General features: G+C 40.4%; 2 protein-coding genes and 1 pseudogene across 11 annotated transcripts in view; 1 reads left to right on the plus strand and 2 right to left on the minus strand.

The window, feature by feature from the left end:
* The window catches only part of ZNF804B (zinc finger protein 804B), a 530,395-nt gene that overhangs the window by 435,193 nt on the left and 79,607 nt on the right, over window positions 1-15,595 (minus strand). The window lies entirely within an intron of this gene.
* The window catches only part of LOC149121849 (uncharacterized), a 282,117-nt gene that overhangs the window by 227,272 nt on the left and 39,250 nt on the right, over window positions 1-15,595 (minus strand). The gene's annotated exons all lie outside the window — the stretch shown is intronic.
* On the plus strand, window positions 14,361-14,749 carry LOC108177210 (large ribosomal subunit protein eL27 pseudogene; annotated as a pseudogene).

The raw sequence follows: 15,595 nt of genomic DNA on the forward strand, positions 1-15,595 counted from the left end.
TCAAAATACATGCCTTACCCAGTCTTTTCTGCTGACCACGCCTACACACTCTAAAACTGACACAAACTTGTTTTATGAAAGACAAACGTTTTAGGGCTGACGCTGTGTTGCAAGCCGGTTAAAAACCATGGCCTGCAGCGCCAGCAACCCATATGGGTGCCGGTTCTAGTGCCGGCTGCTCCACTTCCGATCCAGCTCCCAGCTCATACGCCTGGAAAAGCAGTCGAAGATGGCTGAAGTCCTTGGGCCCCTGCACCCACGTGGGAGACCTGGTAGAAGCTTCTGGCTCCTGGCTTCTGAGGCCATTTGGGGAATAAACCAGCAGATGGAAGACCTTTTTCTCTTTCTCTCTGCCTCTCTGTAACTCTGTCTTTTCAAATAAATAAATCTTTGAAAAAATTTTTCATATTAAACATTTTCTAAGTCTAAATTTTATTAAACTCAGTTTAGCTCACACAGCTTCTTCGGCTGTGCTATGTAAAGATAGGTTTCCTCATTGCAACTGATTGGGCAAGGAGTCCAGGGAACAACTTCAGGGGAAAATGTACACTGTAGCCTCCATGAGTGCCGTGTGCACCTGGCCCATGGCATGTTTGGGCCTGCGACCACCCTTTTATTTTTTCCTTACTGGTAGTATATATGTAATTAACTCACTCCTAAGGCTGGGCTTCAACACCCCGGACCACTCCACCCACCCCTATCATGTGGATGCACTATCCCTGTCCAGCCTCAACTTCTGTTCGCCTCCTCCAGATCACCTAACCTTTCCTGCTCTCGCACAAAGTTCCCCACCTTGGTGTTACTGCCAGGGGAGCAAGGCCATCATTTGATGCCCTGTTTGAATTGCAGGGTCTTCAGCAGCATCCCTGGCCTCCCTCCACGTGTACGTGTGCACGCACACACACACAGATGCTACAGCACCTCCCACTTTGTGAAAGTCAAAAATGTCCCCAGCCATCATCAAATGTCCTTAAGGAGGAAGGCAAAAATCACTCCTGATTGAAACTCCGTTATACCAAATTAGCAATTCCCCAAACACCAAAAATTAATGGCTCAACACCTTGATCCATGTGGTTCCTTCTCCCTTTTATAGTCTACATGTAAAGGAACATTTGAAAGGCTCAGGATAGCATATGGAAGACAAACCAACAAAGAAACAAAGCAACTACCAGTCACAACCACACTCTTGCAGGTGTCAACTCCTTCAATAAGCAGAACTACACTCCTAGACAGAATTTTTGTCTTCTTCCTGCTAATATGCATTTGTGTTTTATGCATTTTCCCCTGTTGCACTCATCAAACTTCCTCACAGTTTATGAGACAAGGAGGAGGCGGCTGCAAAATCGAGGAGCAGGAAGAGAGTGACCAAGGAGGACAGGACTGGAACCCAACATCCATTCTCCCTGTTCCTCCCTGAGCCTTGTGATCAAAGTGCTGTGGCAGCTGAACTCTGATCCAAGTCATTCTGCCCCAGGTACTGTCAGACTGTGCCAAGAATCAAGACATCCAAGGTAACACACAGGAGTGTTCATCTGCAGACATGGACTTGCCCTTCCCTGAAGACAAGAGCAGACACAAGATAGCGTTTGCTTTCAACTCCTCTTCTTTGAGGGGCAGGGAGGATCCATGAACTCCCAGAAAGCTGAGCACCCTCCAGCCTCTCCCTGGGACTGTTCACTCTCTACTATGCATTTTCAGGAGTCACCTCTGCTTATTTCAACAATCATATTTAGCCCCTGAGAGTGACTCTGTGGGAAGTTTAACAGATACACAGTGCGCTAGACTGACCTCCAGAGTATCACAATCCACAGGATGCTCATCTGAGTATTTCAAATGAGAGATTTATTGAACACCAACAGTCATGGTCATTATCAACTTGGTGTCCATTAACTTCTAACTTAATGCAAAATGTTGTGTCAGCATCAGCCTGTATTGGCCCACAGATGCCCTTCTGCACTGCAACTTGGTGAGACTCCGAAGTCTCAGGGGCTTCAGTCAGGGCTCCGAGCTCCAGTTTCATTGCATCACTACCTCCCCACTGACACACACACACACACTTTCCCCTCTTCTTCCCTTTTCCAGTTTTGTAGAAGGCTTATAAGACTTTCATTCACGCACTAAATATTCCTTGCTAGCAATACTCTAGGAACTGACCACCTGAGCTGGCTCCCAACCTCAGGAGTTTCTCACAAGAATCACACCAACCATCAGCTGCAAACCACTGACCTCTGTAAAAATCAGACAGGATGGAGGCTCAGGGAAATATTTTAGGTATGAAGTCACTGAAATACTCCATTTGAATGATAACTAAGACTTCTCCTGAAAGAACCATCCAGCAATAAATATATAGCAGTAAGCCAGCAGCTTGAAACAGCCAGTCTGACTTGAAAAATGGCAGAAACATCTTCTAGACCTTGCCTGTGGCTTACACTAGCAAACCAGACGTGGCTGTCTGTAGCCCCTCATTTTGAAAGAGCCCCAGTGGTCAGAATTGTCAGCTAGTTCTCACAAGCTGTATGTCCTGGGCAATTCTTAAGCCCTTATGCAATGTGCTAGGATCTAAGTGGACAGCAGCCAGCACATTCTGAATAGGGTATGCTGCTAGTGTGTGGGTGTGTACATGTATATGCGCTTTGACTATCCTGTTCACAGCTTCCTGTCTTTAGAACAAAATGCTCCCTAGAATCAGAGATGGACATGCGTCTACGTAACTGCTGGACGTAGGTTCACTGAAGCACTATCGTCTCCTCTTGAATGTTTTCCAGAAGTTAGTCCTGCTCTATCTACCTGCTTTGTGGATTAAGAAAAAGGAGGAAACTAAATTCTTTCAAAAATAAATCTGCAGAAGAGAACTTTTGTGAATGTTTTGTTTTACGGAGCAAACTTCCAGATTGCAGAACCACAAATACTATAATCAGCTTTTCAATTTTTAAAGGTCTATCCAAATGGCAATATGGCCCACACAGTCTGGGGTTAACTCATCACATCTCCTATGATGAATCTCCAAATTGCATGTCAAGTAGAAAAATATAAAACAGAATGAATATGGTGAAATTTGGAGAGATTGGCATAAACCTATAATTATAAATGCACAACTCTAGTTGTATTTTCCATATCAAGAGCCAGATGGGGACGAGAAACACACAAATCTACTAGGGAGTCATCAGGCTGTTGCCAGCTGAACCCACAGACTCCTCTTAGAGAAACAAGTAGCAGGAGACTGGGGCACTGTATGCATCAGATGAAAGCTGTGGGGCCACAGCACCACTGTGAATGTGTTCTTCAAGGAAAGGATGTGAGTTTAACCAGGACACTGCATCCAACTTCTTGATTACTAACGTCCAGCAGTTACGCAGATGCATGTTCATCTCTGATTCTAGGGAGCATTTTGTTCTAAAGACAGGAAGCTGTGAACAGGATAGTCAAAGCGCATATACATGTACACACCCACACACTAGCAGCACACCCTATTCAGAATGTGCTGGCTGCTGTCCACTTAGATCCTAGCACATTGCATAAGGGCTTAAGAATTGCCCAGGACATACCAGCTTGTGAGAACTAGCTGACAATTCTGACCACTGGGGCTCTTTCAAAATGAGGGGCTACAGACAGCCACGTCTGGTTTGCTAGTGTAAGCCACAGGCAAGGTCTAGAAGATGTTTCTGCCATTTTTCAAGTCAGACTGGCTGTTTCAAGCTGCTGGCTTACTGCTAACTTTTTTTTTTTATTTTTAATTGCTGGACGGTTCTTCCCCTTTTTTCTTTCAATGCAAGAAGAGGAACAGGCTACATGACACCAAGAGGTAGTAAAACAATTACACAAATAAGTGAGACATTCTCTTCGAGAAAGCCAGTGACATAACAAAGGAACACTTAGAAAGGTGGGGACCGAGATGGACTAAAGGTAGCACCTAAAAGCAATGCCTTACCTTAATTGAATCCTCGGTTCGGAGGTGGGCAACATCCTTATACAAGTTGTATAAGGCCCACAGAAATCATCTGGAATGGCCCTGCCAAGTCAACTATAGATTGGACTCGAAATTCTGTAAGTCAGGGCTGGCACGGTGATGTAGAGGGTAAAGCTGCGGCCTGCAATGCCAGCATCCCATACAGGTACCTGTTGGAGTCCCAGCTGCTCCACTTCCGAACCAGCTGCCTGCTAATGGACTGGGAAAACCCAAGATGGCACAAGTGCTTAAGACCCTACCACACACATGGGAGACCGAAAACAACTCCTGACTTGAGCCTGGCACAGCCCTGGCCATTGCTGCCACTGGGGAGTGAAATGGCAGATGGAAAAGCTTGCTCCCTGTCTTTTCCATCTGTCTATCTTTGTCTCTAACACTGACTTTTAAATGAGAAAAAAAAAAAAACTTTAAAAAGAAATTCAATAAATCTAGGGCAGGCTAACTTTTAAGCCGATAATTTTGTATGACCTGAGAATGTTATAAATACTCAAATAGCCGTTGGCAGAAAAAAGGTCTCCACTGCTGGTAGAGACTCATGTTTAAATGTTGAAATTTCTCAATTTTTTTAAAAATATATTAGAGAGTATTAAGGAGTCTTGTTAATTTTGTTGAAGGCCTTACTGATACTATTTGGTATTAGAATGACAAGCATTGTCTCTATGGTTGATACAAAAACACAGAGGCTTAAAATGTCATATTTGCAATTTATTTTAAAATAATTCAGATAAAAGGATAGCAAATGTGCATTAAGCAAATGTTAACATTGGCTGAATCTACATAATGAGAATGACTATGGGAGTCACGTTATGCTATTTCCTTTCCATATGTTTCAAAGTTTCCATTAAAAACAAAGTGTTTGACATAGTTAGAAATGTTAACATTAAGTTGGTTAAGATTTACTGGGCATTGTTAAACAGACTTTGCTTTTGTTTTCTTATATCAGTTAACAGCATTAGAAATATTTAAAACTGTTTATAAAATAGCTAAAAATATTGTAATTGTCATTTTGATGTCTACGTAAGGTATGGAGTTTGACCTTGATTAACTTGTTATTCATCTACTAATATATTCTACCCATTCAAGAAATCATTAGGCCGGCGCCGCGGCTCACTAGGCTAATCCTCCGCCTTGAGGCGCTGGCACACCAGGTTCTAGTCCTGGTCGGGGTGCCGGATTCTATCCCAGTTGCCCCTCTTCCAGCCCAGTTCTCTGCTGTGGCCCCGGGAAGGCAGTGGAGGATGGCCCAAGTCCTTGGGCCCTGCACCCCATGGGAGACCAGAAGCACCTGGCTCCTGGCTTTGGATCAGCACGGTGTGCTGGCCGCAGCGGCCATTGGAGGGTGAACCAATGGCAAAGGAAGACCTTTCTCTCTGCCTCTCTCACTGTCTACTCTGCCAGTCAAAAAAAAAAAAAAAAAAAAAAAAAAGAAAATTATTTACACTGGCATCAAAGGAAAAATATTAAATATTGTAAGGAAATTTTTTTAATTTATTTTGTTGCCCCATAGATTTACTTGTTACCAAAATGATCTGAATTTCAATTTTGTCATGTATAAAATGAGAATACTAATAAATCCCTCACCATTATGTGAGGGATAAATGAAGCAATCAGTAAGAAGTGCTAAAATTCCTTGTTAACTAGTGGATAGAGGAGCCATTATAAATCAGGATGCTAGCAAGGACCATGCAGACAGAGAAGATCCCATACTACTTTCCAAAGGATGCTTTTGGATTGAGAACATTGCCCAACTCCTGCTGCTCAGAGGAAACCCAGCAAACTTTATTACACATGTCATTTGTTTCTCAAATAGAAGAATAAAAAAAAAGTGGAAGCAGGGGGCCAGTGCTGTGGCAAAGTGGGTGAAGACACGTCTTGTGACACTGGCATCCTCACTGGAGTTCCAGCTGCTGGAGTCCCAGATACTTTGCTTAGATTCAGCTTTGTGCTAGTGTGCTTGGGAAGGTAGCAGATGATGGTCTGAATATTTGGACCCCTGCCACCCATGTGAAAGACCCTGCCTCCAAGCTTTGGCCTGGCCCATTTGAGGAGGGAACCAGCTAACAAGATCTTTCTTTTTCTGTATATCCCCCTGCCTTTCAAACAAATAAATCTTAACAACAACAACAACAAAAAAGATGTGGAGGCAGGAGGTGAACCCAGGCACTCCAGAATATGTGATCATCTCAAGGCCAGTTTAACCTCCTGCACCACAACACCTCCCCCCTCTCCAGCCCCTGCTCTCGTTTTAAGTGGTGTGGATTCTGTTGGTTTCTCTGTGGTGCTTTGAGCTTTGCAAGATTTGCTTTATTTAACATTTGTTGTATTGTCTTCTAATTAATATTTGTGCATAAAAAGAATCAAACTCCCAACTTACCCCTATAATCTAAAATTACTCGAACTATGAGAATTAACAAATTTCATCAGGAAGTTGTTTTCTGTATTGCAGAATAATAATATTTCAGTTACTGAGAATGTAAAATAAAATTATAAGATGTTCAAAAAAGTTTAAGATCAATGTGAGGTCCAATTCATATTTCCCCAATAAGCTTGAGTTAGAGATTACAGTAATTCCACTGTTTTCTATTTTTATTTTAGTTGAAAGACACAGCTACAGAAAAAGGGGAAGAAACAATGCAAGAGATTTTCTATCTGCTGGGTCACTCCACAAATGGCCATAAGGTCTGGGCTTCATCCAGGTCTCCTGCATGGGCGCAGGCCTAGGCACTTGGACCATCTGCTGCTGCCTTCCTGGGTGCACTGGCAGGGAGATGGATCGGAAGTAGAGCGGCCACAACACAAACTGGTACCCATGTGGGATGTTGCAGGAAGTAGTTTAATGAACACTCTGCCCCACAGCGCCAGCCCCAACAGTTCTTCCTTGTTCACTCTGTGGTTTCAGTTACCTGTTGTCAACCACAGTCTGAAAGTGCTACACGGAAACATGCAGAAATAAATACTTAAGTTTCCAATAACTGCTCTGAATAGTATGATCAACTCTTGTACCCTCCTGCTTCCTGTTAGTCACTGAGTAGCCATCTTGGTTATCAGTTGGCCTGTCACAGTATCGCACTGTTGGTGTTCACATATTTCACTTAATAATGGCCCCGAAGCACTAGAGTATGATGCTAGCAACTTGGATGTAACATCGACGTTGTAAAGTGTTTCCTTCAAGTGCAAAGTCAAAATTCTCCACTCAATAGGGAAGAAGTCAAGGCCCATGTCAGGGTTGCTAAGATCTGTAGCAAATCACTATATAAACTTATTACTGGGACTATTTTATAAATTAAACTTTATCATAGGCATTTCTATATGGGATAAAAGATCGTTTGGTACACTCCAGGGTTTCTACAAGTCACTGGAGAGCTTGGAATTTACTCCCTTTGGGTATGACAGAGCCACCATGCACCACTGTGTATACCACTACAATTATTTTTTGTATGTATTTTGAGAAATAGCAGGGCCAAAGAAATCTCTATACTCTCCCTACTAAGGAAATAACATGCTATTTAAAAAGCCACAGTTTCTAGAAACATTCAAGAAACAGACTACCTAATTAAACAAGTTATTGTGTCGAGAGACATGTGGCAACCTTCCTTAATTGATTCTTAACAATATTGTAAATATAGTGCTACCCTTTGTGAAGTTGTGATTAAAAGCCCAGTGTTTTAATTTACAGTCTTCATTTACTGACCTGTTCATAGCTGTGTGTTGCAGGCTAAAGCCCACAGAGGAATGTTTTATTAATAATTTATCTGAGATGGAACTGTGACCGAATTTATGTTCCTCTAACAGACTTGGAAGGGTTCCACTTCCTAGGAGAGCTGGTTTCAGTAACCTCACTTCCCAACACATGACAATGGCTCAAATGGAGTGGGTGGGAGCTAGCCAAGTGGAACCAACTTACTTGGCTGGTTCAACCAATTTATACAATTGATGAGGGCATAACAAAATAATTAGTCTTCTTATTCACAGGTCATTAAGACAAACTTAGTGAAAAACAGAAAAAAAAAAAAACACCTTTCAAACTTCTATTTAATCTGCCCTAGGCTAAAAATAGCATTCAGATCAATTTGGGATACAATATGACTTTTCTATTTAAATATTTGTATTACATCACTTAATGAAAAAAGTGCAGTTTACATTTTAAGTGTAATCAGAATACAGAGCTGAGCTGAAAGTATGACATATTCCTACCAATGAAGTATATGAATAATAAAACAATTTGCTATCTCCTTTAGGGCTGATTCTGAGGCCAGAGTGCTGTTTAGGACATCCGCCATTCTATGAGTCTGCTGAGTATCTCGCTTCCCATGTTGGATCACTCTCCCCTTTATTTATTCTATCGGTTAGTATTAGCAGGTACTAGACTTGTTTATGTGCTCCCTTTGACTCTTAGTCCTTTCATTATGATCAATTGGGAACTGAAATTGATCACTTGGACTAGTGAGATGGCATTGGTACATGCCACCTTGATGGGATTAAATTGGAGTCCCCTGGTATGTTTCTAACTCTACCATTTGGGGCAAGTCAGCTTGAGCATGTCCCAAATTGGACATCTCTTCCCTCTCTTATCCCCACTCTTATGTTTAACAGGGATCACATTTCAGTGAAATTTCAACACTTAAGAATAACTGTGTATTAATTACAGAATTAAACCAGTCATATTAAGTAGAGCAGACAAAAAAAACTACTAAGAGGGATAATGAATTAAGTTGTTCATTAACAGTCAGGGCTATGCTGATCAAGTCACCATTTCTCATAGTGTCCATTTCACTTCAACAGGTTTCCTTTTTGGTGTTCAGTCAGTTGTCACCAATCAGGGAGAACATATGGTATTTGTCCCTTTGGGACTGGCTTATTTCACTCAGCATGATGTGTTCCAGATTCCTCCATTTTGTTGCAAATGACTGGATTTCATTGTTTCTTACTGCGGTATAGTATCCTAAAGAGTACATATCCCATAATTTCTTTATCCAGTCTACCGTTGATGGGCATTTAGGTTGGTTCCAGGTCTTGGCTATTGTGAATTGTGCTGCAATTCCGATCTGGCTGAAAAGCCCATGAGAGTATTTCAGGCATGGAACGCCAAGACACTCTGGCAAAAAAAAAAAAAAAAAAAAAAAAAAAATCCTAAATGAAAGATCTCTGTGAGTGAGATCCCAGTGGAAAGAACAGGTCTTCAAAGAAGGAGGTACCTTTCTCTGAAGGGAGGAGAGAACCTCCACTTTGACTATGACCTTGTCTAAACAAGATAAGAATCGGTGAACTCAAAAGGCTTCCATAGCCTTGGAAACTCAAGACTGGTGCATAGGGAGATTACTGATGCCATAAACAGGAGTGTCAATTTGTAAAGTCAACAACAGGAGTCACTGTGCACTTACTCCTCATGTAGGATCTCTGTCCTTAATGTGCTGTACATTGAGGCTTAGTGCTATAACGAGTACTCAAACAGTATATTTCACTTTGTGTTTCTTTGGGGGTGCAAACTGTTGAAATCTTTACTTAATGTATACTAAACTGATCTTCTGTAAAAAAAAAAAAAAAAAGAAGAAGAAATTATCAATTCCCAACTTGACTCTCGCTGGGATTAAACATGACAGTAGGTATGATCTCATTTCATCATCATTTAAAAATCATCTATTATTTTTCACTTTATGTTTCTGTGTGGGAGCAAACTGTTGAAATCTTTACTTAATGTATGCTAAACTGATCTTCTGTATATAAAGAGAATTGAAAATGAATCCTCATGTGAATGGAAGGGGAGAGGGAATGGGAAAGGGGAGGGTTGCGGGTGGGAGGGACGTTATGGGGGGGAAGCCATTGTAATCCATAAGCCGTACTTTGGAAATTTATATTCATTAAATAAAAGTTTAAAAAAAAACAATTTGCTATCTCAACTAGAGATGTATAGCAAATTGATAAATACTGTGTTACTTGAGGATTCCATTATCTATTCCTTATAACTAAAAATGTATAAAATAAAAACAAAACTCCAGTGAATATAATTTAAGCTACAAAAACTCAAAAGGCAATTCAGGATTTAATGATGTTTATGATGTTTTTGAGCAATGTCTGGAGTTAATCAAACAGTGAAGTTTGTAAACACAGTACCCAAGACTGCCCTAACTCATTCACAAAGTGAAAACTGAGGAGAGAGGAGTCCCCAAACCACCCTCAGGTTGAAAAATTAGATGGAGACTCCCAACTTCCTAAGTGCTTTTGAACTCATACCTACTGTTTATTATAGAGAGGGGAAAAAAACAAATGACAACTGACCATAGGAAGCAATCCGTAAGGCAGAGACTAGGGAGGTTCCAAACTCGAGGTTTCCACTGTCTTCTCCGCATGAAGTCAGGACACGTTACCTTCGCAGCACCGCTGTATAACCACGTGCATGGATAATGCCAAACAGGGAAGCGCACCCAAGCTCCTGTATCCAGAGTTTTTACTGAGGGCTCAATACACTTGAATGTTTACCAGCGAGACTGAACTCGGTCTGAAGTTCTGATCAACTAATACTATGCAACCAGAAGTCCCTACAATAAGCCATATTGTTGATCTTTCCAGCTTAGAGAACCCATCTCTGAAACTACTGGGTGTGGATGGCCCCCGACCTAACATCCAGCCCCATCTTAATGATGTTCCTGTCAGGTATGTTATAAATTACCTATCAGAAGCACAGGGCCTTTGAAAGCCACATATGTCTTTGGACAGAGTCAAGTTCTTTACTAAACAATGAATACTAATAACATTTCTAAGTGCCGTTTGGTTTTAAAGAATTTCAGTTATGCATTTCATGACATCTGTAGTTACACCCTTAAAAAAAAAAAAACAACTCAGTACAACCATCCACAATTAAATATTCTACTCTTAGAAGTCAATGGGTATTTTATTTACATACTTCCATACTTAGGACTTTTGAAAGCATTTTAATCTCAAGTCATTTTATTTTATAGCCAATTTTGTTTATAGATTCATGTGCACACTGATCTGTTTTCTGACTCATCAAGAATGCTTTTCATCACAGTGTCTATCACTTTCTGCTATAGTCCCAACACAAATATTCTGACACTAATTCTCCAGCCACTCCACTGACTACCCAGTTAACGTATTCAGCTCAGTCTCATTTCAGTTTAAAATTATGCCTGAGAAGATAATTTAACTTGGTAGGAAATGAGCTAATGTCCATCAAATAAAAGTGAATTAAATATTTAAGGGATGCTGGTTACTTGGACTGATCAATTCGAACATGATCTCAAATAGCCCCGTTTATAAGGAGAATTACACAAAAGGATTAACATTTTCAAAACCAGTAGAACTACATGGTGCCACTCTGAAATAAATATATTCTTACATTAATAATTACAGTATAAACAAAGCTGACAATCATTCATCTTCCAAGAGAGGTTTCATTTAGAACATCGGTGTCCAGATGGGGAATACTCATTAGCAGAGGTCCCAGTGATAGCAAAGAAGCTGCCAATCAAGAAAATTACCTTAATGACAAGATCATTAGAAAGCAAATACTGCAGATGAACCACTGACTGCACGGCTCTGCAAGGGATGGAGCCTAAAGACACATCTGTGTCTGTCGGAGCCTGTGGGGACTCTGCTTCTGCGCCAGAACCTTGTACTGGCACTGAGAGCTGCTTTTCTCTAAGACGCACCTGCTTAGTGGATACCAATCTGTATTGTGCTGCTCTACAGGAGTGTGTAAGCTCCCCTGGCATCCACTATGAAGGGGCCGACATGGGAACCAGTGTTCAGAAATCTTGAGGACAAAGCACTTCTCTGGGAACTCTTTTCTAATAGAAAATCCCTTGCCTCCAAGTAGCCAAACAATCCCAATTACAGAGAAGTGCAATGCTGTGAGTTAAACGCACATTACATGCCATGTGCTATATATGGATTATTTTACTTGGTCCCTAGATGTCCTCTAAGTGGAGATTGTTACGTCTGTATTTGTTTTCAGATCAAGAAATGAGGGACACGAGGGCTGAAGAGCCTGCCCTTGGTTAAGCTTCTAACATGGCAGATCCATGAGTCAACTCTTAACGTGATCTTATACCAACGACTATCCACCCCGATACTCTTGTTCCAACTGTTGCCGAATCACAGGATCTACGATTGCAAATTGGCTTACAGATCAATCTCATCATTTCAGTATTTTATGTAGAAGGTGAGAAGGGTAAAGATGTTAATGGTTTTCAACAACTGAGAGAAACATTCCAGCCTCAAACCTCAGATTTGTTAACAGATTCACAAACACAGGTATATGACGACTCTGGACAACATATCTTCCTAAAAAAATAAATTTGACAACTAATTGTATAGATTGCTGTATGGATTAAAGAAGAAAAGCTATTAGGGTATTTCAAAAAGTTAATGGAGAAGTATAACTAAAAGATAACTTTTGCACCAAAATAAACTTTTCAACAGATGAATAGTTTTGATAATACACATTTTCCATGCACTTTTTGAAGACAACTCATATGCACGGATTTCAAAATTGTTTTGCACCAAAATAAATTTACCTTATAATTCAATTTCCCATGAACTTTTTGAAGTATTTCTGTATAAAGCACTTCACAAAGCTTGGTATTAAGGTATGGACAGTTAACCAGCTTCTCAGGGTGTCAAATATAAGCGACCCTACTGCTAGAATGATCACAAATATGCTATGAACAGAGTTTCTTAAAAAAACAGGCAAATATAAACTGTACCCAATACTGTCAGCACCCCACACACAAAAGAACGGGTGTAAGGCAAGTCTGGGTTAATATATCTACTCAACTGTTTCTGTGAAGTGAACGTAGTAGAGATATGAATACGCCAACTCCAAAACCATCTCATATTAGACTCTGAAGACAGGAGATTCAGTTGCAACAAGGCAGACTGTAATTGTGAAAGCTGCAGTCGCATCTGATAAAAATTCTGAACTCAAGGAACTTGAGGTCTAGTTCTATTTATGAAATTTTTATCATCTGAGTTACACTAGCGACTATCACTACTTGGTTTTAACAAAACAGCTTATATTCACTGAAGATGTACCATTGTGCCAGCAGTGTTCTAAGACTTTTATTTGTATTCAAGCAATTCACACAGGTGTCTTACAAGTTAGTTTCTATTTGTCTGAGTATTACAGATTAAGGAACGGAGGCTGGACTAACCGGCTACAATGTCAAATTCAAGGAAATGCGACTAGCATGTATTGGCTCCCTAAATCAAGAGTGGCTGAAAAATTTACCTTACATTTAAGTATGTTAAAACCTATGTAATAGTACATGTATCAAATATCCTACTTGAGCTTTAAAAATAAGCATGTATTTTTTAATTATAGAAAAACACTTTTGAGTTCCCTCCAAATATTTAAAAACATTTTAAACCACGGTGACAAGCAAGTCCCATGTGTCTCAGTCTGGCTCTGAACTTATAATAAAATTTAGAAATGTTAACAGTACAAGTGTCATTCAAAGGCTGCATTTGTTTCTATATTTAACCCCATTTTTCACAAGAGGGTCTCTCCTCTAGCCCCAAGCTTTGTTATGAAAAATTTCATAGACATAGACGAGATGAGATGCCAGTCCAGTGAGCATCCACAGCTTTGACCTAGATTCAGCAACGGAAGCCTTTGCCCACACGTGCAGTCTTCTCACCCACGCATCACATACGGGATAGGGTGGATTTTGCTTGCTTCATACATACTCCACCACTGGAAACGAAGTTGCAGATGCCACTTTACTTCCCTCTAAATACCTCCTCAGGAATCCCATAAGCACAAGGAATTCAATTGGTGCTATATTGGAAATGTCTCTGGCCTGATTTCTCTGTATTTTAGTTTGATTTGTGAGTTGAAATCAGAGGATACCCAAGGTGTATAAGCCTTAACTCACCCAGAAAGTTAGAACAGGAATACAGGGACCTTTGCTTCAAATACCACAGGTAGTATTGATGATGCTTCCCCTTCAGTAAGTAGTACTGGCCTCTTCAGATTAAAAAGATGGACAACTCAGAGGGCTTTTCTATGTCCAATTTAAGCACAGCCTGAGGTTCTTAGGCGATTTGCTCTAGTTTTCACACTTGTATCTGATATCCAATACTTTTCTTCCTCAGCTTTTGTGTACAGAAAGCACAACACCCTACATCTTGTATAATATTCAATGCATTAGTCTTAAAATCCTCACAACATTTAACACTCCTTTAAACATTAAGTGGTACATAAACATTCCTCAGTGTTTACACACAAATTATGCAAATAAAAAGCTCATTGATTTGACAACTCTAATCATTCCTATCATTTAAAAATAAGTTACAGAATAAAATATTACAACGTCTTGAGTATTTCTAATAGAGGCTGTTGGCCAGAGAAGTTGGCATCGGAAGGGAGAAGTTCATGAAACACAGTAAAGTGCCGTCAATCGTGGCCAGAGGCTTCTCAGGACAGAAAGCTGTCGTCACTGATGATGCCACCTCTGACTGCCCTACGGCCGCGCTCTAGTGGCTGGAATTGACTGCTATCCCCAGAGAGTGACAGCTGCTATGGGCAAGAAGAAAATCACCAACAGGTCAAAGATCAACTCTTCTGTGAAAGTCTATAACTATAGTCACCTCATGCCCAGCAGGTGCTCTGTGGATATTCTCTTGGACAAGTCAGCGGTCAACCAGGATGACTTCAGAGACCCTGATCTTAAACACAAAGCCCACTGAGAGGCCAAGGCCAAGTTCAAAGAAAGGCGCAGGACTGGGAAGCACAGGTGGTTCTTCCAGGAGCTGAGGACGTAGATGGTTTTTGATCTAGTCATTAAAAATATAAAATATATGTGCCTCTAATAGAAAGCTTCTTAAATATTGAAGTTGCAACAACATTCAACAAGACATGTAGAGAAGAAATATGAAATACTGCTTAATAGCTCCAACTATGGAGACAGACCACCAGAGCTCAAGTTCTTGTTTCTGATCTGTGACTTTGTAATTTGAGGAATTATAAGATTGTAGTATTTTTCTTACTGCACTATTCCAAGAAATTAATGAGTTGATAGTATATTAAATAATTTAATAAAATCAACTAAAAAATGTGAGACATGAATCCAGGAAACTACTAGAGGAAAACATAGGGGAAATACTTCAAAATATTGGTGTAGCAATTATTTTGGGAGGGGGGTGATCTCAAAAGCACAGGCAACGAAAGCAAAACTAGACAAACTAGGTTGTATCAAATTAAGAAGCTTCTGAACAGAAATGGCAACAGCAAAGTGAAGAGACAATAAACAGAGTGGGAGAAAATACTTGCAAACTACTCAGCTGACAAAGGTCTAACGTCCAGAATACATAGGGAACTCAAAAAACTCACTAACAAAAATTAAAAAAAAAAAAAATCAGAGTATCTGGGTATTTCCCAGAAGAAGAAAAACACAACCTGTCACAAACCATATGAAGAAATGCTCAGTATCACTGGCATTCAGGAAAATTAAGATAAAAATCACAATTAGGTATCATCTATTTCCAGTCAGAATGACTTCGTTCAAAAAGTCAAAAAACAGCCAAATCTGGCAAGGGTATGGAGTAAAGGGAACCCTCATAAACCTTTCTTGGGAATACAAATTAGTACATGGAGGAGAGTATGGAAGT

Source organism: Oryctolagus cuniculus, chromosome 16 (genome assembly GCF_051225735.1).
Source record: "Oryctolagus cuniculus isolate XC-2025 breed Fujian yellow rabbit chromosome 16, ASM5122573v1, whole genome shotgun sequence".
Lineage (NCBI taxonomy): Eukaryota > Metazoa > Chordata > Mammalia > Lagomorpha > Leporidae > Oryctolagus > Oryctolagus cuniculus.